Source organism: Macaca mulatta, chromosome X, assembly GCF_049350105.2.
Source record: "Macaca mulatta isolate MMU2019108-1 chromosome X, T2T-MMU8v2.0, whole genome shotgun sequence".
Classification (NCBI taxonomy): Eukaryota; Metazoa; Chordata; class Mammalia; order Primates; family Cercopithecidae; genus Macaca; species Macaca mulatta.
The window spans coordinates 80,409,586-80,434,605 of record NC_133426.1 but is presented as its reverse complement, the minus strand read 5'-3'; the positions used below and the strand labels follow the sequence as shown (position 1 = coordinate 80,434,605).

General features: G+C 39.0%; 1 long non-coding RNA gene across 9 annotated transcripts in view; it reads left to right on the top strand.

Annotated features, from left to right (window-relative positions):
- LOC106995245 (uncharacterized) overlaps nucleotides 1-16,128 on the top strand; it is a 32,456-nt gene extending 16,328 nt beyond the window's left edge. For 4 of the 9 annotated variants that reach the window (XR_013413111.1, XR_013413109.1, XR_013413104.1 and 1 more), the window contains 7 exons: nucleotides 3,236-3,372; nucleotides 5,352-5,559; nucleotides 5,835-6,002; nucleotides 7,373-7,536; nucleotides 8,632-10,524; nucleotides 14,569-14,710; nucleotides 15,760-16,128. This is a non-coding gene — a long non-coding RNA (uncharacterized LOC106995245). Of the gene's footprint in view, nucleotides 1-3,235; nucleotides 3,373-5,351; nucleotides 5,560-5,834; nucleotides 6,003-7,372; nucleotides 7,537-8,631; nucleotides 10,525-14,568; nucleotides 14,711-15,759 lie in introns of those variants that run through there. The other 5 variants (XR_013413112.1, XR_013413110.1, XR_013413105.1 and 2 more) reach the window with 2 other exon arrangements.
- The last annotated feature ends 8,892 nt before the right edge of the window (nucleotides 16,129-25,020 follow it).

The following is a 25,020-nucleotide window of genomic DNA, read 5'->3' as shown; positions in this document are numbered from 1 at the left end:
ATTCTAACTTGTGTATATGCACATATCTATAAATATATATAACCATCTGTATCTATATTAAACTAAATGTGTTTATACCTACATCTCCAACTCTAATCATTGCCACATGGATCATTATAGTCTCACCTCCTTGCTTATCTGTTACCTCCCATTTCTACAGTGAGAAACCTGGCTTGGTTGGGAAATTTTTCTGTTAATATTAGGGTAGTGAGTATTTGACATTTGCTTCTATGGTTAAGTTTAGGGAGAGTTTAGCTGTAGGGTATTCTTGAAACTAGAAATGACCTTTTTGCCCTAAATGTTTCTGCCAATTTTGAAACATAAAATAGGTTGCAGAAACAAACTTTTATCTTAAGAACCAGAATTTACTTCAATCCACATTTTGACATTGATTTTCAGATTAAATTATTCTGATATCGCCAGGTAAGCTGTTACTTGGGTATGCATTTCTGCATTTCTTCTTTCAGTTTTTTTCTAAGAGCTAAAGGACCCTGAGAACATTGGAGGTGAGAAAGGAGGGGAAAGGCATGTTCACATGTGGATAGGAAAGGTTCATTTACTGACCTCCAGCTAGCCTTCCAAAGTGCCTATTTAAGACCCCAGGAGTAGATGTCTTCCTTGGCAATTGTAACCCAAATGTAATTTTTAACCTTTCAGTTTTAGTCAAGAAAGTTGGTGTGCTGTTACAAAAACTGCCCTGATTAACAGCATTGCCATGTGCCTTGCATATTAATCGGCAATTTAAAATAACACGAAATTGTGTTGAGTATAATTTTAGTATTTTATATTAGATATTAGTTTGAGACAGTGTTTCTCAAGTCTGTATAATAAGTTTGATAGTACGGAGGTTTTCTCTCAAGAAAAGAATTATTCAGTGTGCACCTACATAATCCATCGCTTAGATTCTACAATTAATATTTTGCTATATTTGATTAAACTTTTTCTGTAGAAGAAAAATATTATTATGTACTCTTTAGGTTTATGGGAATAATTGTTAAGTTAAAGTGTATGAACAAACTTGGGATGAAATCTGTTTGTCTACATCTATAATACAACTATAAAACATAGCAGATGTACAAATTAATAGTTAATAGATAACTAAAATGCAAATATGGTACTACTATTATAGTATTATAGTTTCTTTTGAGTGGTGTGTCTGTACTATCACATGCTGTGTTGATGCACTTCACCAAACTGCTGTTTTCAAACTGCTTTAAATCCTGCTGTTATAGCACATAGCAATGCTATTTGGCTTTCATTTGGCACAAAACACATTTATATATTGTTTGCTTCTGTTCTTTTCTATTATCCCCAGGCAACAAAACTAGAACATTTGCCACTAATTTGGCAATGTGGTCCTATATTATGAGATAGTCATATAGCTGATCTAGACTATCCTTACAGTGAAATGAGAGTATTGTAAAAGTTTTGTAGAAAGCTCCCATACATCCTGAGAATCCATGCACAAACCCCAGAGTTAAAAGATCTTTGAATTGAGGGAAGACATGGGTTTAAGTATCACTTGGCCACCTGCTATTTGTGTAACATTGAGGTGGTTTCATCTTCTGAGTTCCCAGTTTCCTTAGAGAATGAAAATGTTGAATTATGTTAATTAAAAAAAAATTTTTTTTTGAGATGGAGTTTCGCTCTTTTGCCCAGGCTGGAGTAAAGTGGCACAATCTCGACTCACTGCAACCTCCTTTACCCAGGATCAAGCAATTCTCCTGCCTCAGCCTCCCAAGTAGCTGGGATTACAGGCGCCCGCCACCATGCCCAGCTAATGTTTGTATTTTTGGTAGAGACGAGGTTTCCCTGTGTTGGCCAGGCTGGTCTCGAACTTTTGACCTCAGGTGATCCACTCACCTTGGCCTCCCAAAGTGCTAGGATTACAGGCATGAGCCACTGCAGCAGGCGTATGTGATTATTAATATCACTTCTATCTGCGACAATTCTGTCTGATGCTGGAGTATTTGAACCAGATGGCTGCCTATGCCACTTGGCTATTCTCTCCATAATACTTTGATATTTCGTTGGTCTGCAATATGACAGATTCTCAAAATTCTTGTCCGTGAATATTGAACCCTAGTGAAATGTATGATTCTGTATCAGTTCCAAAATGTAACTACTTTCTCTAGCCTTAGATTCCCAGTTCCAAAATGTAACCATTTTCTCTAGCCTTAGATTCCCATTAAGGGAAAGAGAATGCTCCTTGAGTATGTCATCACCATAGTGACAGGCAAAACTAGAGGGCTTTGATGCTAAAGCAAGATACTCCATAAATATGGTTAAGAAGACTTGGGGAGACTGGAATAGTTGTTTCCTTTTAGATGCCAGTGTATAAATGAATTTGAGCTAGGATCCATTGATTTAAAATTTCTTTAGGTCAGTTTGCTTGCACATGGAGTGCACATTTACTCTTCATTAATGGAGTTTCAGGAAGCAGTAGAGTAAATGCATAAACATGTATGAACCTCCATGTTTAACTGGAAGCCTGCATTTGGAAGTGAAGTATCTAATCTTAGATTAAATTAGGATGGGGAAGGATGTTGGCAAGAGATTTTGAAGCTTGTTCTGCTCATATTGAGAACATCATAGAACAGTTTGGCCTTTTTAAAGCTAGAGAATAGAGTTGAATAAGGGATCTTCCATACATTCCTGTTTGACATTGACATAAAGGTTTTGTCATGATACAATAATCCCTAATCAGGAATCTGGAAGCCTGTATTCATTTAAGGTCCTCGGGTTTAACATACTGGGTGCTTCTCACACCATACCATACCATGCAAAATGCTTTCAAGGCTGCAAGTTTGGCTTAGATCCGCTTTAGTGAGCTCCTGTGCTACAGTAAAGGTAGATAGCCAATTATTAAAAACAATCAAGACAATTGCACCTCTAAGCAGTAGTAGCAATTGCCACACTACCTTGAATCTTGAAGTATTTTCAGCAACAGGATGACCATGAGCCACAAATTTAGCGTCAGCCCTTAAGGTCGGTATTAGTTTGAGCCATATTTTCATGTAGTTCTTTTTCTTGTCTAATCCTCCCATGATACCGCCAGGGCTTGTTGTTAGAGGACTTTAGGGAAACCAAACAGGCTAGAAAGTAGAGACAGGAAATGCCTATGTCTAATGCTTCAGTTTATACTTCCTAGGTGTTTTTCGTTGGGGTTTTTGTAACTCTTTTGGTATCCTACCGGTGCTTTGGTAGCCTACTGAACCCTGTCTGTCTTCTCAAGGACATTCTGAGCATGTGAGACCCGAGGACTGCAAACAGCTGCAAGAGGCTTCAAATTCAGCATATCGTTCCTTTTGAGAATCTGGCCAAGCTCCAGCAAATCTACTTGGATGGGTTGCCAGCCACCTGGAGAAAAAGGTAGTTCGGGGAATTTATTGTTGTAGGGCTTCTGTCTTTGGCTTTAACTTCCTATAACTCTCCTTTTTAAAGCAGAGCACAGCTGGGCACGGTGGCTCCTGCTTTTAATCCCAGGGTTTTGGGAGGCTGAGGTGGGGGGATCACTTTAGGCCAGGAGTTCAAGACCCATGTCTCTACAATAAAATAAAATAAAATTAGTCGGGCATGGTGGTGTGTGCCTGTAGTCCTACCTACTCTGGAGGTTGAGACAGCAGGATTACTTGAGCCCAGAAGTTCAAGGCTGCAGTGAGCCATGATTAGCCACTGCACTCCAGCCTTGGTGGCAGAGCAGGACCCAGTCTCTTAAAATGAAAAGCAGAACATGAGCCAGTTTTCATCAATTCCTATACTTTTTCTTTTGCATATACACATACATTTTAACTTTTCATAATGAGTTTGGCCTGTTTCATTTATCCCTCAGAGCTGGGCTCCAGTGAGGTCTGTAAGGGCAAGCATACTTGATCCCCATTTCATAAATGAAGAATGAGAGATGCAAAGCAATAAGTTATTTCCTTTCTCACCACATAGTTAGCAAGAGAGATACAATGAACTTAACACCTTTTGATTAGTGGGCTTTTAAATTATTCCCACTTTCCTTTGGCAGATGGATATTAAGTTCTCAGGATTTGTTTACAAATAAGACCAACTTCATCTGTATTAGCTCAGTTTTGGTAGGCCTAATTCCATTATCACTGCCATTTTCTTGTTTTAAGAAATTGAAAGTTTCTTAGCTTGAAAAACAATTGAAATTTTTAAAAAGTAGAATAGGAGAGCCCTGGGCGGGGGGCTGTGTAAGGAATTTACTGAATCTCTAGTCTTCTGTACCTTGTTTTTCCTTCTGCATAGATTTGCTTAACTGTTTCTGTGTTTTTTTTTTTTTTTTTCGGGATGCAGTGTCGCTCTTGTTGCCCAGGCTGGAGTGCAATGGTGCAGTCTTGGCTCACTGCAACTTCCGTCTCCCGGGTTCAAGCTATTCTCCTGCCTCAGCCTCCCGAGTAGCTGGGATTACAGGCATGCGTGACCATGCCAGGCTAATTTTGTATTTTTAGTAGAGACGGGGTTTCTCTGTGTTGGTCAGGCTGGTCTCGAACTCCCGACCTCAGGTGATTCACCCGCCTCGACCTCCCAAAGTGCTGGAATTACAGGCGTGAGCCACTGCGCCTGACCAGCTGCTGTTATAACTGGAGTTCTGTATGCTTGTGACCATTCTTGGTTTCTCTGAATATCCTAGAACTTTGGTGGCTCCTTATTACACAGGTTGTTGAAGAAATGTTACCATGTGGATTGAGTAGAAAACAGCTCTCTTTATCTTGGCAATATTATGGCATGGCACTACTTAAAGTACAAATTAAAAGAGGGGAATGCTACAAAACTAGCTGACAGGCACTTTGATTGAGGTGGATTGCTCAGTTCTTAAAATAGCGCTTTATAAAAGAAGCCAGAGGCATTGTGGAGGAGAATTCTTACAGAATTCGTAGGGTTAGACCACATTGGACCTTTTCTGTGTGGCTTCATGGCTCTCTTGGTTGAGAAAGCATTAGCTTCTCCTTCCATTAGTTTCAACCTCTTGATTTCTTGATCCCTCTACTATATTTTGTGCTGAGAACACAAGGGCATTAACAACCCACATTCTAGAAGATCGCTCATTAATAAAGACTGGGGAATAAAATGCAGCATGGGGGTATTGCCAATTATTCAGTTCTAAATTTCTCTTGGAAATGAGGGAAAACATACAGAATAGAGCTGGGACAAATAGGACAATTTTTTTTTTTGTTAGGTTGGTAGCCAGAATATAACAGCTCCGCACAACTGTAAATGTCCACTCTTCAATCCACATGAAGAAAAGGGTAAACATGGTTGAACTCAACCACTAGTTGCCCATTAGGAGATACTTTCCCAGTGTACTCCATTTCAATACTTTTCTTTTATCTCTTTTTCAGATCTTCCTCAGAAGAATAGGCTTGTTGCTTTACAGTGTTAGTGATCCATTCCCTTTGACGATCCCTAGGTGGAGATGGGGCATGAGGATCCTCCAGGGGAAAGCTCACTACCACTGGGCAACAACCCTAGGTCAGGAGGTTCTGTCAGGATACTTTCCTGGTCCCAGATAGGAAGATAAAGTCTCAAAAACAACCACCACACGTCAAGGTGCGTAAGCTGTCCCTAAAAGCATAATAAGTAGTCTTAATTTTGATTTTGTTTTCCAGTATACATTGCACTTAGCGTTTCACTGAGGTTGTATTCATCATTATTCTGCGTATGATTTCGTAAAGACAGCTTCCTAATTTACCTGGGAAGCAAGTGGGTGTGAGATTGGTTAAATTGATGATGTAAAGAGGGTAGCAGGTTGCATGTGTTCGGGTATTTAGAGTGGGACTATAACGTGTGGCAGAGGCTTACAGCTAAATTGTTCTTTCTTTTAGGAGAACATGGACAACTGTCACATCAGTGACATTGATCACATGGGCAAATCATTCTGTTCCATCTGGTCCCCAAAGTCTCTCTTAAAGCCTTACAGAAGAACTTTGCCAATCATTTACATACTTCGGGATGGCTTGGGATGCCATGGGATATAATACGACAAGTGAGAGGTGTGTCTTTTTATGCTATGGTTGCTGATTGATGGAAGCTGCATAAATACAAATGGACTAAAAATGGCACAAAGTTATCTGTCATCAGGCAGGAGCTAAAGAACCAGGACCCTACATTCTCTTGGTCAGTGTTGGGAGAGGCTGATTAGCGAGTGAGGATTGGCAGATAAAGGTGACCATTCAGTGCAATAAATCCTGATCGTATAGGCTTTGCCCAGCATTCTTCATAAATAGTGGGTACCTATAAATTTCATGAAATATTTTCATGGGTAAGAACTCTCAAAATGTTATAATTGACTAGAAAGCTCTGTAGATTTAGAAATAGAGAAAGTTACTAACAAATTGTTAGAAAGCCTAGGAACTAGAAAGCTAAGTTGAGAGTTATCTAGGAAGATCTATCTATTGTACTCAGAATCTTTAGATAAATTCTCCTAGGGCCAGTAGCCTATGTAAATTTTCTTTTTCTTTTTTTTGTTTTTTTTTTTTGGTATTTTAGCTGCAATGTTAAACAACCTATGTGAATTTTCTTATTGTGAGAATATTTGCCTTCCAGAGTGACTCACCTTTATCTCAAAGAGCAGTATTATGAGTTTTGGAAATGCTGCTCTGTGGCTGTGTTTTGTTAGTCCTGAGCCAGGAGACTTAAATAAAGCAAACTTGAGGTGGTCCTAAAACATTGAAGTGAGCCTTAAACATTGGAAATACCTTATGTTTTTTCCTCTCATAATTATTATTTTTGTGATCTCAGTTACTAATCATTTAAAGGGACTCCTAGCTGATTGGCACTTAAAACAGGATTGTAGTTTTTTTTTTTTGAGATGGAGTTTTGCTCTGGTTGCCCAGCCTGGAGTGCAGTGGTGCAATCTCAGCTCACTGCAACCTCTGCCTCCCGAGTTCAAGCGATTCTCCTGCCTCAGCCTCCTAAGTAGCTGGGATTACAGGCATGCGCCACCACACTGGGCTAATTTTGTATTTTTAGTAGAGACAGTGTTTCTCCATGTTGGTCAGGCTGGTCTCAAACTCCTGACCTCAGGTGATCTGCCCACCTCAACCTCCCAAAGTGCTGGGATTATAGGCGTGAACCACCGCGCCCGGCAGTTCTAGTCTTTAAGGTATAAGGCTATGACTGGTGGTGGTGTCTCTAGTGACTCATCAAGTGATATTTGGCAAGACATTTTCCCATTTATTCCAGTTTCCTGTTCTGTTGAATGAGGAAATTTTCTCTCTAAAGACCTTAAAGTTTTGACTTTGTAGGTTTCAAAGTTCTGTGGAAACGTTTTCTGTTGCTTATTAATTTCAATCTTACATAACTCTAGCACAGTACTCAATACTTACGGCATTTACATGGTTTATCTCATGTGTTTTTATAGCTCTTCATTGTTCCTATCTGCCAAATCATTACACTTCCTACAAGCAGTGCAGAGAACTGAGTCTTCAGCAGGTCCAAGAAATTTGAACACATTGAAGGAGGTCAGCCTTCCTACCTGAGGATCAACATGCTTGGCACTCTAGCACTTTAGGATAGCCGAATGAAGTAAGTTGTTGGTGTTGCAGTCCTGTGAAGATCACTTCAGAACTATTAATAACAGCTGTTTTTTGGGAGCTGGTGTTGGATGTGGTGTGTTGGTCTAATGTGAAGTGGGGCTAAATGTGAGATGGAAAGATCACCTGTCTTCCGTATTACTAAGTTCACTGAAGCAACTCAAAGACATTATGGTCTTCTTACCAGTTGTATCATAGAAGAATCTAGCCTTTGCTTGTGTGTTCTGTGTCTTCACTGTATACGTTCTCTTTCGTTCTTAGAGCCTTAAACATTGAGAAGCTTAAAACACCATTTCTGCTTTCTGCTGAAAGGGTAACCCTTTCTCATCTCCATTTGTGAGAGACTCTGTCGTCAGTTAAGATTAGTGTAAAAAGAAGACGAAACTCTGAAGTAGCCATTATAAAAGTGTGAGAATGAAGTCAGTTTTCCAAAGAGTTGGGGAAAGGTGATGCTAAAGGAGGGGATTGAGCAAGTCCTATCAAAGAGCCCTTTATGAAAATATTTAGTCATCTGTGACCTCCCATTTGGCTCTTCCAGAAATCCTAGTGAATAGTTGTAACAGAATGTTAAGAGGCACACATTGTGTGTTTTAAATCCTCTGCTACTCATTAGGTATATGACCTTTGGCAACTTAAAGTCTCTGATTAGACTTGCCTGTTTGTGAGGGTTAAATGAAATCATGTATGTAAAGTGCTCACCTATTGCAGTGCCTGGCACATGGCAAGTAAAAGGTAAGCCAAGAAGACTCATAAATTCATTTCCCACAATATAAGTGACCACTAGCACTATCAGGTAGCAGGCAGAGTTGGCATGCTTTGGTTCTACATAAGAAATCCCTAAGGTAAAAGTTTGTAAATAGAAGAGCATCTGTGTTGGTGTTGGTGGTTGTTATAATTATTATTATTGTAGTAGTATAAATAGTATTGGTAGTAACAATAGTTTAATATAATTACTAATGACATTTTTTGATTTTTTTTTTATCTTTCTGTGATGCTTTTCATGCTTCTTGTGCCCCTCACTGTATCTTGTCTCTTCTACTACTTACTTTCTCTGAATGTCTGCCTTTGCTTATCTCTTGCACTCAAGTGTGTATTTCTTTGTCTCTTTCTTCCTTGTCTTTGCTCTTTGTTCTCTATCTAAAGTGTGTCTTACCCATTTCCATCTTTCTCTTGCTAATTTCTTTCGTGTGTGCCTTTGCCTCATTTTCTCTTTTTGTTCACAAGACTGGTCTGTGCCTTATCTTAGACGTATCTCTCATTTTTCCTTTTGTTGCTGTTTCTCTTTGCTCTCCTAGATGTGGCTCTTCTTTCACGCTTTATTTCATGTCTCCTTTTTGGGTCACATGTGTGTGCTTTTTGTCCTTCTGTTGTTCTGTCTACTTCTCCTTTCTCTGCCTACCTCTCTTTTCTCTTTGTGAACTGTGATTATTTGTTACCCCTTCCCCTTCTTGTTCGTTTTAAATTTCACCTTTTTTCTGAGTCTGGCCTCCTTTCTGCTGTTTCTACTTTTTATCTCACATTTCTCATTTCTACATTTCCTTTCTGCCTCTCTTGGGCTATTTTCTCTCTTTTTCCTCCCCTGTGTGCCTCAGCATCTCTTGCTGTTTGTGATTTTCTATTTCAGTATTAATCTCTGTTGGCTTGTGTTTCTTCTCTGCTTCTTCCCTTTCTACTCACCTTTGAGTATTTCAGCCTCTTCATGAATCTATCTCCCTCTCTTTGATTTCATGTAATCTTCTCTCCTTAAATATTTCTTTGCATATGTGGGCTTGTGTACGTGTGTGTGTCATGTGTGGCAGAGGGGCTTCTTAAGCCCTGCCTGATAGGTGCAGAACGTCGGCTATCAGAATGAGCATTGTGGAGCGGTTCCTTATGCCAGGCTGCCATGTGAGATGATCCAAGACCAAAACAAGGCCCTAGAGTCTAGACTGCAGTAAAACCCAATACTCAAGTAGGACAGAAGGTGGAAGGCTCATATGGATAAAAGGCCCAAAGTAGAAGACAGATGGTTTGAGACTCGAGACCCGAGGACTAAGATGGAAAGCCCATGTTCCAAGATAGATAGAAGCCTCAGGCCTGAAACGAACAAAAGCCTCAAGAGCCAAGAAAACAGGGTGGTCTGAATTGGACAGAAGGCCTGAGTTGGATGGAAGTCTCAAGTCTTGAGTTTGAAGTCTTAAGACCTGGGACAGGACACATGGAAGGCCTAAGAACTGAGACTTGTGACACAAGGCCAAAGACCTAAGATTAGCCCGGGGTTGTAGTTGGAAGACCTACAACCCAAGGATGGAAGGCCTCTGTCACAAACCCTACCTATATGGATAGAGGACCCAAGTGAAACAGATATCTCAAGACTAAAGGCCGGAATCTGGAGGTCCATGACCTAGAACCCAGGAAGGATGGAAGCTTGAAGACCTGGGGAAATCCCAAGATGAGAACCCTAAACCCCACCTCTTTTCTATTGTTTACACTTCTTACTCTTATATATTTCCAGTTCTCCTGTTTCTCTTTAAGCCTGATTCTTTTGAGATGTACTTTTTGATGTTGCCAGTTACCTTAAAGGAACATATCTTTAGATTGACAGTATTATGCCTGGGCCAGTCTTGAGCCAGCTTTAAATCACAGCTTTTACCTATTTGTTAGGCTTTAGTGTTTTGTAAACTTCTGTTTCTATTCACATCTACTCCACTTGAGAGAGACACCAGAATCCAGTCAGTATCTAATCTGGATTTTGTTATTCCCCTCAGGAGCAAACATTCATATAGGTGATACTGTATTTCAGTCCTCTCTTTTAACCCCAGAATCCCTAGACTGAGAAGATAAAATGGTCAGGTTGTTGGGGAAAAAAAAGTGCCAGGCCCTCTAGAGAAAAATGTGAAGAGATGCTGCAGGCCAATGAGAAGAATTAGACAAGAAATACACAGATGTGCCAGACTTCTGAGAAGCACCTGCCAGCAACAGCTTCCTTCTTTGAGCTTAGGTGAGCAGGATTCTGGGGTTTGGGATTTCTAGTGATGGTTATGGAAAGGATGACTGGGCCTGGGACAAAGTGAGTTCCCAAGGGGACAGCCTGAACTCCCTGCTCATAGTAGTGGCCAAATAATTTGGTGGACTGTGCCAGCCCTACTCCTGGGTTTAATACCCATCTCTAGGCTTAAAGACAAGAGAACCTGGGACTATTGAGCACATTTAATACTTTCCTTGATTTTTTTCCTTCCTGTTTATGTGGGAAGTTGATTTAAATGACTGATAATGTATATGAAAGCACCGTAAAACGTAAGAGAAAAACCAAGGCGTGCTCCTTAATAGTGCATTGGCAATCATGCATAGTTAACATTTGAAAGTGCATTGGAAATTGTGAAGCATTATGTAAATCGGGGTCCACAGTTTTTCTGTAAGGGGTCAAAATCATAAATACTTTAGACTGTGGGCCATACGGTTTCTGTTACATATTTGTTTTTTAAACAACCTTTTTATAAGGTCAAAATCATTCTTAGTTTTTGAGCCAATTGGATTTGGCCTGCTGTTCATAGCTTACTATCCCCTGATGTATTATTCGTTATTCAGAGAAAATGTCTGAATACTACTAATTTCCTTTTCTGTGCCTGTCCCTGTGCTAGGCACTCAAAATGCAACGATGATTCACATGTAGGTGACCTGAAGAAAAATAGTGAATGTGCTTTGTAAACTATAAAGCACTTGTATTCTACTGTGATTAACATTGTGGATACAAAGGAGCAAGCATAAAAAAGTGCTCTTTCAAAAGGATATAGTACTATGCAGACACAAAGAATTGTTTGATAAATGAATAAATTATATGTGTATTTGAGGCCAATTTGTGTTTGCTGCTCTGGTAATTTTGAGTAAAAATGCAGTATTCCAGGTATCAGAAATGAAAACACATGGAAACTGCTTTTAAACTTTAAAGTATACTGAATACATAAGGGACTCAGCTTATTGTGGTCACCTATAATGTGCCAGATACCATGCTGGGCACTAGAGCTACCAAAGGGGAAAAAAATACTCTCATAGAACAAAAAATTTCAGAAAGGTGCACATTAAAGTGCTTTGTAAACTAAAGCACAATACAAATGTCAATGGGCTACATACTTATGAATGAATGAATGAATGAATGAAATTAACTGCCTCTCACATACCAGCTATTGTTTTGGGTACTGTGAAATACAAGATTAATTCTCCTATAATAAGAGGAAAGTTTATCCTCTAGACTATTCAGATGTAAGGAATGAGATATTGCTTAATTTTAAACAATCAAGACTTTACTGGTGAGGTTAAGTTAAATTACTACCGGTACATTTTCCCGGGTAACCGGGAAGGAGATAGTATAGGAAATGAAGTAATAGAAGTGAGGTCCAGACCAAAAGTCACTTAATTAAGTTTGCGAATGTGCTTTCTAAATTATAAAGCACTTGTAAATGTGAAAAATTCGATGCTTTCTATATGAATAAAACTTTCTGTAAGATAGGTACTGTCTCTACAAAATTCTTATTGTATACTTAAACCACAGTGAGAAGGGTTCTATACGTAGTTATACAAACCAAGGGTTTAAATACCTGTTAAATGGATCAATTTTGATTGTCTACTATGTGAACTCATTGTTAAAGGCACTGAAAATTTATCATATTTCATTTACCCACAGCCAAAGATAAGGCAATACCTATGTTAGCATTTTGTGAACTCTAAGGCACCATATAAATGTAACTGTTGATTTTCTTACTTGGTGCTGAGCACTAGGTTTATACAATTGTATGATAGTTATTATATTGTGCAAATAAAGTAGGAAAATTTGAGTAACAATGATTAACTTTTGAATACACATATGCAAGGGATTGGTTGTCTGAAGAATGCCACTATAGTAGTTATCTATTGTGTGCCAATCTCATTGCTAGGCATTGGGGATGCAAAGATAAACCATCTTTATTGTGTCCTGGGTAGCAGAAGAAAATATGTGTAAAATCAATTTATAATTTCTAAACTGCCACCCATATATAAGCAGTATCTGCTGAATGATCATTGATTACTCATATCCTTAGAGATAACAACTGGGGGCACAAACATTTATTATCATATTGAACCTACAACAGAGACCTTTGTGTAGATTTACAAAGCCTACAGTTCTATACAAATAGGAATGAACTGTTGGCTTACTGAATGGTGATTACGTTTTGATTTACAAAGCCTACAGTTCTGTACAGATAGGAATGAACTATTGGCTTACTGAATGGTGATTACTTTCTGTGGGGCTCGGAACTACATGCCCTAGGATATAAAAAAATGATGTCATCATTATAGAGTGCTCACAGAAGGAAATGAAGTAATAGGTGTGAGATCCAGACCAAAAGTCACTTAAGTTTATTCAGTGATGAAAACATGGGACAAATGGACTAGTATAAGGCAGTATACTAAGCTAAGTAGAGAGATAAAGTCCTGTCCAGAAGATATGTGCTCCCTGGCCTGATTGAAGAGACGGAAAATTTTTGCAAAAAACAAGGTGTTGTGGTCTTCCATTCAGTTTCTTAAGTGCTGATGATAGAAGTGAATTAGACCCACCTTGGTCTGGCTTATAGACAGCAAAGGAGTAAATAAATACAGACAGTAAATAAATGCCTCAGGTTTACAGACAGTAAATTTACAGACAGTAAATAAATGCCTCAGGTTTGCTTTTTGATTCATTTGATAAACAAAGCATCCTTTATGTGGAATGTACCATTCTGGGTCCTGAGGATGACAGAGGTGAGGGCATTAGACCATTGACAGCTGAAGATAGAAGAACATCTTTAGTTTGATTGTGTAAATAATATTTCAGTGCCTATTCTCTGCAAGGTACTATGCTTGGTAAATTAGTAAATTAAATAGGTCTGGTCCAGAAGACACACTCAATTGCCTTTGAGATTTAAAAATAAAAAAGAAAGAAAAAGGCAAGTTTCTTTCAAAATAGAGACATTTTTCCTAGTTTCAGGAATCCCCCAAATCACTTGCTCATTGGCTTAGTTTGAAGCCAGGAGACTGATAAAAGGGCTCAGGGTTTGTTCTTTAATTTATTAAGCAAACATTCTGCTTTTATTACAGTTACATGGTTCAAGATGAAACAACTAGTTTTAAAGGTATTTGCTCATTGGTCTGGCTCAGAGACAGGAAGACATTTGAGCAATACAAAAAATTCTTTCCCATTTACCATATTTAGTAAAAATTTATTAAAACTGAATAAAGTGCTGTTCTTAAGTGCTTGAAAGACCTAAACCAAAGTGCACTTTATGTCATTTATCTTATGGTGGAAACACAGGAACACATTCTCTAAGAGACTGTGTTTCTTTAGTTGAGAGGAAACTTCATTGAGTAGCTGTGATATGTTCGATACTAAGGAAAAACTAAATAGATCACCTTTGACATGCTCTGTAGAGTGGGAATAAGAGAGGGCTTTTTATTTTTTCATTCATATGAATATTGATGAAGATGATACTAAATGCTAAATGAAATATATCTGCTCCAAAAGTCATTTATTTTGACTTGGAGATGCAACAAAAACACAATAAATGGAATGAAGTGATACTCTTCATCAAACAGAAGTGACTGTTATATCAACCATTGTGTTAAATCCTAGACAGAAAACAAAAAAGATCATGACTAAAAGACACTTGCTTATTAACTGGCTTGGAAAGTAGAATATAGGAGAAAGGTTACTGTTTTTTTTTTTTTTTCATGTATTCATTCATTCTACAAATATATTTGGGTGCCAGTAGGTACTTGGTATAAGGTTTTTGGCCCCAGAGACATGGGAAAAAAAATGCATGCCTTCCCAGAGAATGCCTAATACTTTCCTTTTGGCTTGTTTTCTTGTTAGGGGCATGGCTTAGTCCCTAAATAACATTGTGTGGTTTACTTCCTACTCCATATCTCTTCTACCACTCTGGCCACTACAATAAGCAGGTAGCTGGGTTTTGTAGTGAGCTTGCTCCTTTAAGTCGAAGGAACTCTCCTTATAATAGACACTTCATTTTCCTAGCCCATCCCTCATGAAAAATGACTGACCACTGCTGGGCAGCAGGAGGGATGATGACTAATTCCCAAACCCCAGTCTCATTGGTACCAGCCTTGGGGAACCACCCATACTTGAGCCACAGTTGGTTTTGAAGTGCATTTACAAGGTTTGTCTATTTTCAGTTATTTACTTTTTACGTGCTGACACATACATACACTGCCTAAATAGATCTCTTTCAGAAACAATCCTCAGCTAACGCATAGCAAAATGGAGATGGAGACATGATTTCTCATGCAACAGCTTCTCAATTTATACCTTAGAAATGTCCTCCTTTTTATCAAATCTACTCAAGAGGGGCTTTTTATAGTAGAATAATATCAGTGGATGAAAACAGCTTAACATTTTACCATGCTTAAGTTTTAAGAATAAAATAAAAATTGGAAATAATTGGCCAAAATTGAAAGGAAATTTTTTTTTTTTTTTTTTAATTTCTCTAAATGTAGGCCTGGCTGGGCTTTGACCTTTTCCATTTTAAATCACTCACAGAGGGTGGGACAGGAGGAAGAGTGAAGGAAAAGGTCAAACTTGTTTTAAGGGCAGCCTGCCTTTGTTCTGAATTGGCCTTAAGAACATTACCAGCTCCAGGTCTAAAGTGTTTAGTTTCATGCAGTTCCAATAACTGATCATTGTTGAGATGAGGACAAAATCCTTTGTCCTCACTAGTTTGCTTTATATTTTTGAAAAGTAATTATTTTTGTCCAAGTGCTTATCAACTAAACCTTGTGTTAGGTAAGAATGGAATTTATTAAGTGAATCAGTGTGACCCCTCTTGTCATAAGATTATCTTAAAGCTGAAGCCAAAATATGCTTCAAAAGAAGAGGACTTTATTGTTCATTGTAGTTCATACATACTTTCAAAGCATCTAAACTGTAGTTTCCATGGCAAGTCAATTACATCCATAAGTGGAGAAGGAAATAGATAAATGTCAAAGTATGATTGGTCGAGGGAGCAAGGTTGAAGATAATCTGGGGTTGAAATTTTCTAGCTTTCATTCTGTACATTTTTAGTTAGACATCAGATTTGAAATATTAATGTTTGTCTTTTAATGTGTGGTATCAGCTGGACTCAGTAACACCCCCTTCTTCAGGTGGGGATGGGGAATGCATTATTGGAAAATGGAAAGAAGAAAGTAACTAAAAGCCTTCCTTTCACAGTTTCTGGCATCACTACCACTACTGATTAAACAAGAATAAGAGAACATTTTATCATCATCTGCTTTATTCACATAAATGAAGTGATGAATCTGCTTTTATGCAGACACAAGGAATTAAGTGGCTTCGTCATTGCCCTTCTACCTCAAAGAGAATTTATCCCAAAATGCTAAGATAAATGGAAGACTCTTGAACTTGTGAACTGATGTGAAATGCAGAATCTCTTTTGAGTCTTTGCTGTTTTGAAGATTGAAAAATACTGTTCAGCATGGGTGACCACCAAAAAGTAATCTTAAGCCATCTAGATGTCACAATTGAAACAAACTGGGGAGTTGGGTTGCTATTGTAAAATAAAATATACTGCTTTGAAAACTTTGTATTTTGATGTGACAATTTCTAACTCACTGTCCCTAACCACACTAATTACCCTAAGTTCTTCATTTCTTTTTTCTTTCTTTTTTTTTTTGAAGATGGAGTCTCGCTTTGTTGCCCAGGCTGGAGTGCAGTGGTGCCATCTTGGCACACTGTAACCTCTGCCTCCTGGGTTCAAGCAGTTCTGCCTCAGCCTCACCAGTAGCTGGGATTACAGTTCTGAGCCACTATGCCTGGCTAATTGTTGTATTTTTAGTAGAGACGGGGTTTCGCCATCTTGGCCAGGCTGGTCACGAATTCCTGACTTCAAGTGATCCACCTGCCTCGGCCTCCCAAAGTTCTGGGATTACAGGTGGGAGCCACCGTGCCCAGCCTCATTTCTTTCTTTTTTAAAACTACCTTAACCACCCAGTGCGGGTAAATGATTTTGAGTCTCATTTCTTATAGCGTCAGTTGTTTTGGTCAAGGCTACTGAGAAGCAGAAACCCAATAAAAAATGTGAGAAGCAAAAAACTATTGAGGACCAAAAGTGGGAGAGGAGCAGGGTATAAATAAACTAAGTCTGTGGGAATTAAGCATTTATGAAAGAGGCCCATACCCTGAGTAGGTGAAAGGATCCTCAGTGTTTCTAGAATTCGGAATGATCAAATACCCGAACATTAGATTGGTGACTATAGGCAAATGAACCAGCACAGTATTATTATTATATTTTTGAGACGGAGTCTGTCTCACTCCAGGCTGGAGTGCGGTGGCGTGATCGGCTCACTGCAACCTCTGCCACCCGGATTCAAGCAATTCTGCCTCAGCCTCCTGAATATCTGGGATTACAGGCATGTACCATCACACCGGGCTAATTTTTGTATTTTTAGTAGAGACAGGGTTTCACCATTTTGGCCAGGCTGGTCTCTCAACTCTTGACCTCAAATGATCCACCCACCTTGGCCTCCCAAAGTGCTGGGATAACAGGCAGAAGCCACCGTGGCGAGTCCCCAGCACAGTATTCTATAGGCAAGAGTTCCTACTGCTTTGTTGGAAATTAAACTGGAAACTATGGTTTTTTTTTTTTTTGGACAGTCTTGCTTAGCCACCCAGGCTGGAGTGCAGTGGTGTGATCTGGGCTCACTGCAGCCTCCATCTCCCGGGTTCAAGCGATTCTCCTGTTCCAGCCTCCTCCAGAGTAGATGGGATTACAGACACCCACTATCATGCCCGGCTAATTTTTGTATTTTACTAGAGACTGGGTTTCACCATGTTGGCCAGGCTGGTCTTGAACTCCTGACCTCAGGTGATCCACCTGCCTTGGCCTCCCAAGGTGCTAGGATTACAGGTGTGAGCCACTGTGCCCGTCCCAGTACATGTACCTTCAAAACCAATGCCTGAAGAACTCTTACCTATGTGTTAACAGTTGAATTTTGTCATTATAAATGAGTAGAGTTTGAGGTGATAAAGTTGACCCCTATCCTAGGGGTTGCTTCTGAACTGGGATGGTCCTACACGGACTTTACTCTTATTTCTTTGCAAGGCTAGATGTGTAGGACAGAGGGAAAGCAGGTGACGAGGTAAGGAGACTTCCTGAAGTTATTCCTGAGTGTCTTCTGTTCCTCTGTCCATCCCTCTTGATTCCTTCAGCCGATCCTATTCCCACAGGGGCTTACTTCAGTCCCCTTGTCATATCTGCTGTGCTTACCCTTGTGTTTGTGGTGCTTTGGTCCTCAAATTCTCTTCATTCTCTTGTAAAATTTGAAGGGAGAGGAAATGAAAAACACCATGTCTCCTGGTTAGTGAGGAAAGGTCAGACAAGGCAATTTTATAGGGGCAGTAGGAATGTTTAGAAAATGTCAAAGCACTTGATAGTATTTTTCAGCTTTTGTATTTTTTATGTGGTGAGTATGAAGTGATCACTGTATGCTTGTAGTTAGATTTGGTGCCAGCCCAACCCACATCCACAAAAACTTGTGCCTCCTATCAGTTTACTCTTTTACCCTTGGTCATGAGAAAAGGTAATGTTACTGAGGCTAGTAGACTTAGGCAAGCATCTATCATTCAAATTTCAAAGTGGAATAATTTAAATGGGGTCTAAAATTTAGCCAGCCATTCTATTCACTGTGAATGGATAGGCAGGAAGTATGCTAGTCATAGGTTCAACTTCTGACAAAGGTGGAGGTAGCAAGGAAAACCAGTTGAAGGACCTTAGTACCTTTCCTATGAATTATAGCAGATGGAGCACCAAGGCAATTTACATGGTAGCTGAGGACTCATTTGAATAGGTCTCAAAATTTAAACCCCACTCAGCTATATTGTTTCCATTGGCTTGATAAAGGTGAACTTTTGAGGGGTTCTTGTTGTTAGTATTTCCTGGGTCTGCCACAGTCTTTCTCCCAGTACCAGCTTTCCCAGTGATGAGCTTCCTTTTACCCACTCCAGTTTCTCTTCCCTGTGTACTCTGGATCAAAATTATAACTCCTTTCTAGAGTGCTAGAACAAAAGCTGGCATCACTTGAGGACCTAAGGAAAGGAGAGCAAAGGGAGAGTAGAATGCAAAGTAGAATGGGAAAGAAAGTTGGATTTGAGCAGCCTTGCAGGTAGTCAACTACTTAGGCAGAACCTGTACCTTTTTGGGAACTCTGTGGTAAGGAAAAAAGTTCATAAGCAGACTTTGCAGGCAGGATTTTAAAAAATCTTAGAAAGACTCGTATTATATAGAAGAAGAATGTCAAAGGTTGGGTGGCTTGTGAAGGATGAGCTTTGAGTGGACCCTACTTTATAATATTCCATGAAGAAATGATTAGATATATCCCAAAGACATAGAGAGACCCTTCCCCTTGTAGCCTTTTTCTTTCTGTTTTTTTTTTTTTTCTTTTTTTTCCTTGCTAATGAATTATTCTGAAAGTATCCCAGGAAATGCAATGACAATGAGAGTGGTGGAACAGATGTGGGTTCTATCTGGCAGTGGGCTATATTGTCTTCCTCCCCACCCCCAGAGGACATTTGGCTGAAGTACCAGAGTCCAAGAAATGTCTTGTTACTAGGCAGATAGTCTCATCTGCATAGTGTGGTGGTTTTACTCCCTCACTTCAATTCCACTGTATTTTATTTTGTTTTGCTGCATGATTGTGTTAGCTGTGTAATTCCCATTGGACCAATTAGAATTGTGTATCTAAATGCACAAAATAAAGATGAGGCACCTGAAACCCAGAGAAAATAACTCGCTCAATGTCACAGTGCAAAATAGCTGAAGTGACCCTAGATCCAAATTCACTTAATTTCTAAATGAATTCTTTTCTCACTGTATATTATCATAGCCTCTTTTATAATGGATACATGCTCATCAGGAAAGAGCTTGGATTATGAGTAATTTATAGTTAGAATGGCTCCTCCTAATCATAGCTAACCTCCAGTGTACTATTGTATGTCTTTATGCTCATGGGGAAATAAAGTCTTAGAGAATATCCAAAGAGAGGGATTATAGTAATTATGACTATTAGCTGGTACCTAAATGGGAGCAATGTGAACTACTTAAAGGAAGACACAGGAAGATAATTCATCTACCTCCGTTTCCTCTACCTTGGCCCTATACCTTCTAGCCTAGGGAGATAGTCAGAACCAAGTGAAAATCAGTTTTTCTTCTATTACTACAGGTCTGCTGAAACTATAAAAGTATTAATTTGCCCTCCTGTAGTTTCCCATTGTTACCTCTATTTTTATACCCGTTTTGTGACTATTACTTTTCTTTTTCTTTTCTTTTTTTTTGAAACGAAGTCTCGCTCTTTTTCCCCAGGCTGGAGTGCGATGGTGTGATCTCACCTCACTACAACCTCTGCCTCCTGGGTTCAAATGAGTCTCCTGCCTCGGCCCGCCAAGTAGTTGGGAATACAGGCGCCTGCCACCATGCCCGGTTAATTTTTTATTTTATTTTATTTTTAGTAGAGACTGGGTTTCACCATGTTGGTCAGGCTGGTCTAGAACTCCTGACCTCAGGTGATCCACCTGCCTCGGCCTTCCAAAGTGCTGGGATTACAGGCGTGAGGCACCATGCCCGGCCGGCTATTACTTTTCTACTATAAATGAAGACAAAAAGGGGCCTGGGGTAGGCAGGGGTTGGAGAACTGGGGAGCAGACAGTCTCAGCTAAACCTTTACTTGTATTTGCTCATGGCTGGAGTCCAGTCATTGTGCTCCTCCCATTGTGAGCTAGAGTACTCACAGTTGCTACTTCCTGAAGAACTGAAAAACTTGTCTGGCACAGTATCCCATAGCATTTGGATTGTGGACATAGGAGGACAGCTGATGCAACCTGAATCTGCAGGGAGATAGACCATGAGAGAGAAGGCAGGTTGTTAGAGTACCTTGCATGGTACCATCCTATAATGCCAAACCAATCTTCTCATCGTCACCTCTCATGTTTGAATAATAATTGGAAAGAGCGAGACTTAGCAGGGAATAAAGTTACTTTTGAGCTACTACTTTTACTACTTAAAAAGTGGTGAATAGATAGAAATGGATTCCAGTTGTCCTCACCATATTAAGCTGTTGCCTCCAAAAGAAAGAGAATGAACCAAGAAGAATATAGTGGCCGCTGCCTAGTATTGGCTCAACTAGATTCTGAGAGAAGGGACTTTCTGTAAAGGCTGCTACCTGGTTTTTAATACAGCAACTAGACATATATTTTGGGGTTCTAAGATAGGGTTTTTGGCTCTAAGCAGCAGATTGCTGAGAAGCAGGACATGAAGTATGGGACTTACCTGAACTATAGCCAAACGGATGTGACCGCTAATTCTTGTAGATGGCGGGCTGGCTTTCGAGAGAACCCAGAATGAATAGTAAGTCTCATTTTCAGCAGAAGAGAGTACGCTATGAGGTTCACAGAAAATAGCTCTAGTAACAATAGCCCCATTAGGCACTAGATTGGATACCAGTTCCCATAGGTAAAACAATAATATTAACTATTCTGCAAAGGCAAAGCAAAAGCTAAAGAAAATTGTGAACCAACCATGACTTCCCTTCAAAATACAGTCTGGAATCAGAAGTCCCTTTATTCCTTCCCTTTGATTTCTTGCCCTTTTCCTGCATTACTAGATAAGGAATGCAATGGCCAGAAGTAAAGGTGGATTATCTAAATTAAATAGCGAATGTTAGAGAATGTTTACATAATGGTGTTGGGTTGGGGGACATTTAGAATAGCCCCTTCAGTAGCAAGATTATGCTAAGTAAGGTACTCATCTCATCTTAAGCTATTTTTGTTGAGACAGGGACTGTGCACAGCTCCTTCTCTAATGCCAATCGCTGCTTAATTTTCCCTCCAACGAAGTTTCTTTACCTGTTCATCTTTAGAATAAGAAATGCTGGAGGAATGGTCAGTGTTGAAGGAAATAAGCCTGTAAGGGAAGGCACAGAAGATGACATCAGGCTTTAGTATAGGTAGGCACAGAAAGACTGTGGTATCAAGCAAGAGGTCCCATATCCTAGAGGTTCAAAACAGATGTTCACTGGTAGGGAGAAAAGTGGGCAGATTTACCTGATAGGCTGATTAAACAGATACAAATGCCATTTAGATGCTTTTATAACTCTTGCCTATATTCTGATTCCTTCTCACCTTAGTGTTTATAGCTTTTGCCCCATCAACTGTTTTCTCTGTACATTTCCTAATAAAATATCTGAAACACCCCAATCTCATTTTTATAGAGCTAAACTTATATGTAATTAGAGCTGTCTCGTGCCTGTGTGGTGTGATTTCATACAAGAAGGCCTTCTTTCCCAAGCCTATATTTGCCCTCCTTGGTAGCTGATGTCTGAAATTCCGTTATCTGGAGATGAATCTTTGGTTCTACAATAAGTGATAAAGCAGGGACTAGTTTATTTTTGTACCTAACAAAAGTACCTTTCTCATAGTAGAAAATGTCTGTTAAATTTTTTTGAATTATATTTAAACTTCAGAACCCTCTAGGAAAGAAAACAAGACTTCCATTTCACACTTAAGGCAAGATCAGCTAATACCATAATATGGGTGGTTGCCACAGTTTCTTTTTTCCAACTCGTGGAAACTTTCATTCATTAATCACAGCATTGATTCCTGTTAAGCCTAGTAAGGAAAAAACTGCTCGTTGCCCACCAAAATACATTCTCCCATTCTTCCTTGATGTGTAACTGCCAAACTAGACTACATTTTTCAGCTTCTTTTGTAGTTCTGCATAGCCAAATGATTGTTATAATCAATAAAATGTGAGTAGAAATGATGTGTGCCATTTCCACGCCTGGGTCCTAAGACACAGGGTATGCTCTCCTTTCCATACTTTCTCCCACCAGCTTTAACTCAGATGTAATGGCTACCCAGTTTCAGTCATACAGATGGGAGTGGTTCCCTATGAGATGAAAGTACAGTGACTTGGAAGGAAATCAAGTCCCTGAATGACTAAGAAACAGAATTCCCTCTCTGATTTGAACTTTTTACATTGATACTGTCATGTAAGAAATAATTAACATTCTTTCTCTTTAATCCATTGAATTGTTGATTCTCTTTCCTATAGTAACCAATTTTTATTCTCATAACTAATTCAACTGGATGCATCCCCAGAATCCTTCACGTAGCATTTCAGGTGACTGCTACTGATAATTTAGAGTTGGCATGCAAGATAAAATTTATTTACCATCCTAGCACTAAAGGGATAAATCACTGACAGCAGATCCTATTTTGAAAGCTGATTATGAAGAAGCTAGAGAATAGGCCTTCAGTCTCTGAGAAGAAGGAGGACCATACACAAGGGAGTAGATATTAAAAGAGACTGAGACAATACAGACCAATCTTACAGTCTTTATAACCTTCCCGTAGGCCTGCTCTGTGGTTCACAATACAGGTAGAAAAGATGTGCTCAGAGAAATTAGGGCCAACCAAGTGGCCGGAGGGAAAAGAATGTCTTACATGAAATAGTTTCCCTTGGTGGCAATGCTAGGGAGGGAGAAGATAGATAATGAAAAAAAAAAAAAAAATCAAAAGAACTATCCAGCACCAGCTTAGGAAGAAAGCATAGGTCTTGCAAACAAGTCAGAACACTGTCTAAGAATTTGCTATGTTAATTTTTTTTCTTCCAACTTTTATTTTAGGTTCAAGGGGTACTTTTGCAGCAAAAGCCAATGGGTAAATTTCCATGGGTAAATTGTGTGTCATGGGGTTTGATGCACAAATGATTTCATTACACTAGTAGTGAGCATAGTACCTGATAGGTAGTTTTTTTGATCCTCACTCTCCTCCCATCCTTTGTTAATCTTTTAACATCTTTGGAAAATAAGAATTGGCACTAGCTTATGCATTCCGGTAGCACATCTACATAAAACCAGTGAGGGGGCCTCATGATATCAAGATAGTGGACTTAAAAGAAATGGGATACATACTATTCATCTTGTTTAGTCCCTTTGTGTTTGTTTTTCAGTGTCCTAGAGTGGATATTAAGCAAGCTGAGAGTAATTTGAGTACCACTTTATTCTGTAGTAGAGTTACCTAGAAAACATAGGGGTTGAGGGCATATAATCATGTACCCCATATCTGTGAAAATGGACAGTAAGAAGTGGTAAACATTGTTAGGGCCAGGGATCCACTGGGAAATTTGGATAAAGAGAAATGTAAATTTCGTATTTTCTACTCATAGGCCATTTTACCATTAGCAGTAATATCTAAATACTAAAAACAGTAATTATAGTCATAGGAAATCTTGGGAACTAAAAGTCAACATAAGGATGTATTATAATTTTCCTAGACTTAACACCCATTCTTTTGGTATACTGACAGTCCCTAATGAGGACACAAGCCATTGGTCTAAAATAGGCATTGCTTGTCACAACCAAATTCCTCATTTATGTCCATGTCTGATTTAACTAAGTTCCTCTGGCTTCATATCTATATAGCCTTTCCAACCAGTGGAAGTGTCAACATTCCCACCATCAGCTATTTCCTCTATAACGTCATTTACCTTTGATTTGAATTTCATTTCCAGCATCGTGCCTTTTAGTTTCTTTCTTGAGCTTCCATCTTTTATTGGCCAATTCCCTCTTTCATTATACATTTTTGTTAAATGTCACTTGGGTTTATCACTGGGAGACAAAGAGGCAACATAAACACATGATTTGTTCTCTGCACATATACTGAATAGATGATAAGTGACCAGTCACCAAAGACTGAAAGAAGTGATGTGATTCATAATTGATCATGATTCACATCTGTTAGTTATATAGTAATTTACATACTGAAAACCTAGCAGTGAAATTTGTACTTTATTTAGTATCACAGTCAACATACCATGGTAACTGAAATTTAAACTGTGTTGTTGGGGTACTTGTATTATTTAAGTAAACCATGGTGCAAAGTGAGGAATATCTGAGTCTTTACTATTTGCTTTGAATATTGACCACTTCAGTATGTTTGTGAATATATATGTGAAATTGTTTTTTTTAAACAGTGAGATGTCAATTGTAGGCTCTCATGTTTGCTGTTTAAAGTAGATATTCGATAGAGTATAATTACATGTAGATTTCAATAGATGGCCCTATCTACAATGCACTAACTGTCATATACTACATAGCTGTGGAGTAAACAAAAAAGGCTATTTTGGTGTTTCAGGGATGTCAAGGACAGTGTCTTCAAGGGGAATTCTGTAGCTTTGTACATAAAGAAACCCAGTTACACCAAAACACTCATTGTCTATCAGACCTTCTGGGATTGATCCTCTTCAAGATAGCAAGAAAAATTACTAAGCCAAATACAATTTTGAATTGCCAATCAGAAATACAGTCACAAATTGGATAAATCTTGTCATGGTGGTCTTTTAAACCTTACTTACAGTTTTTTTTTTTTTTTTTTCTTTTTGTGAGTTTAGATCAATAACAGGACTTAGAGGCTTTTACC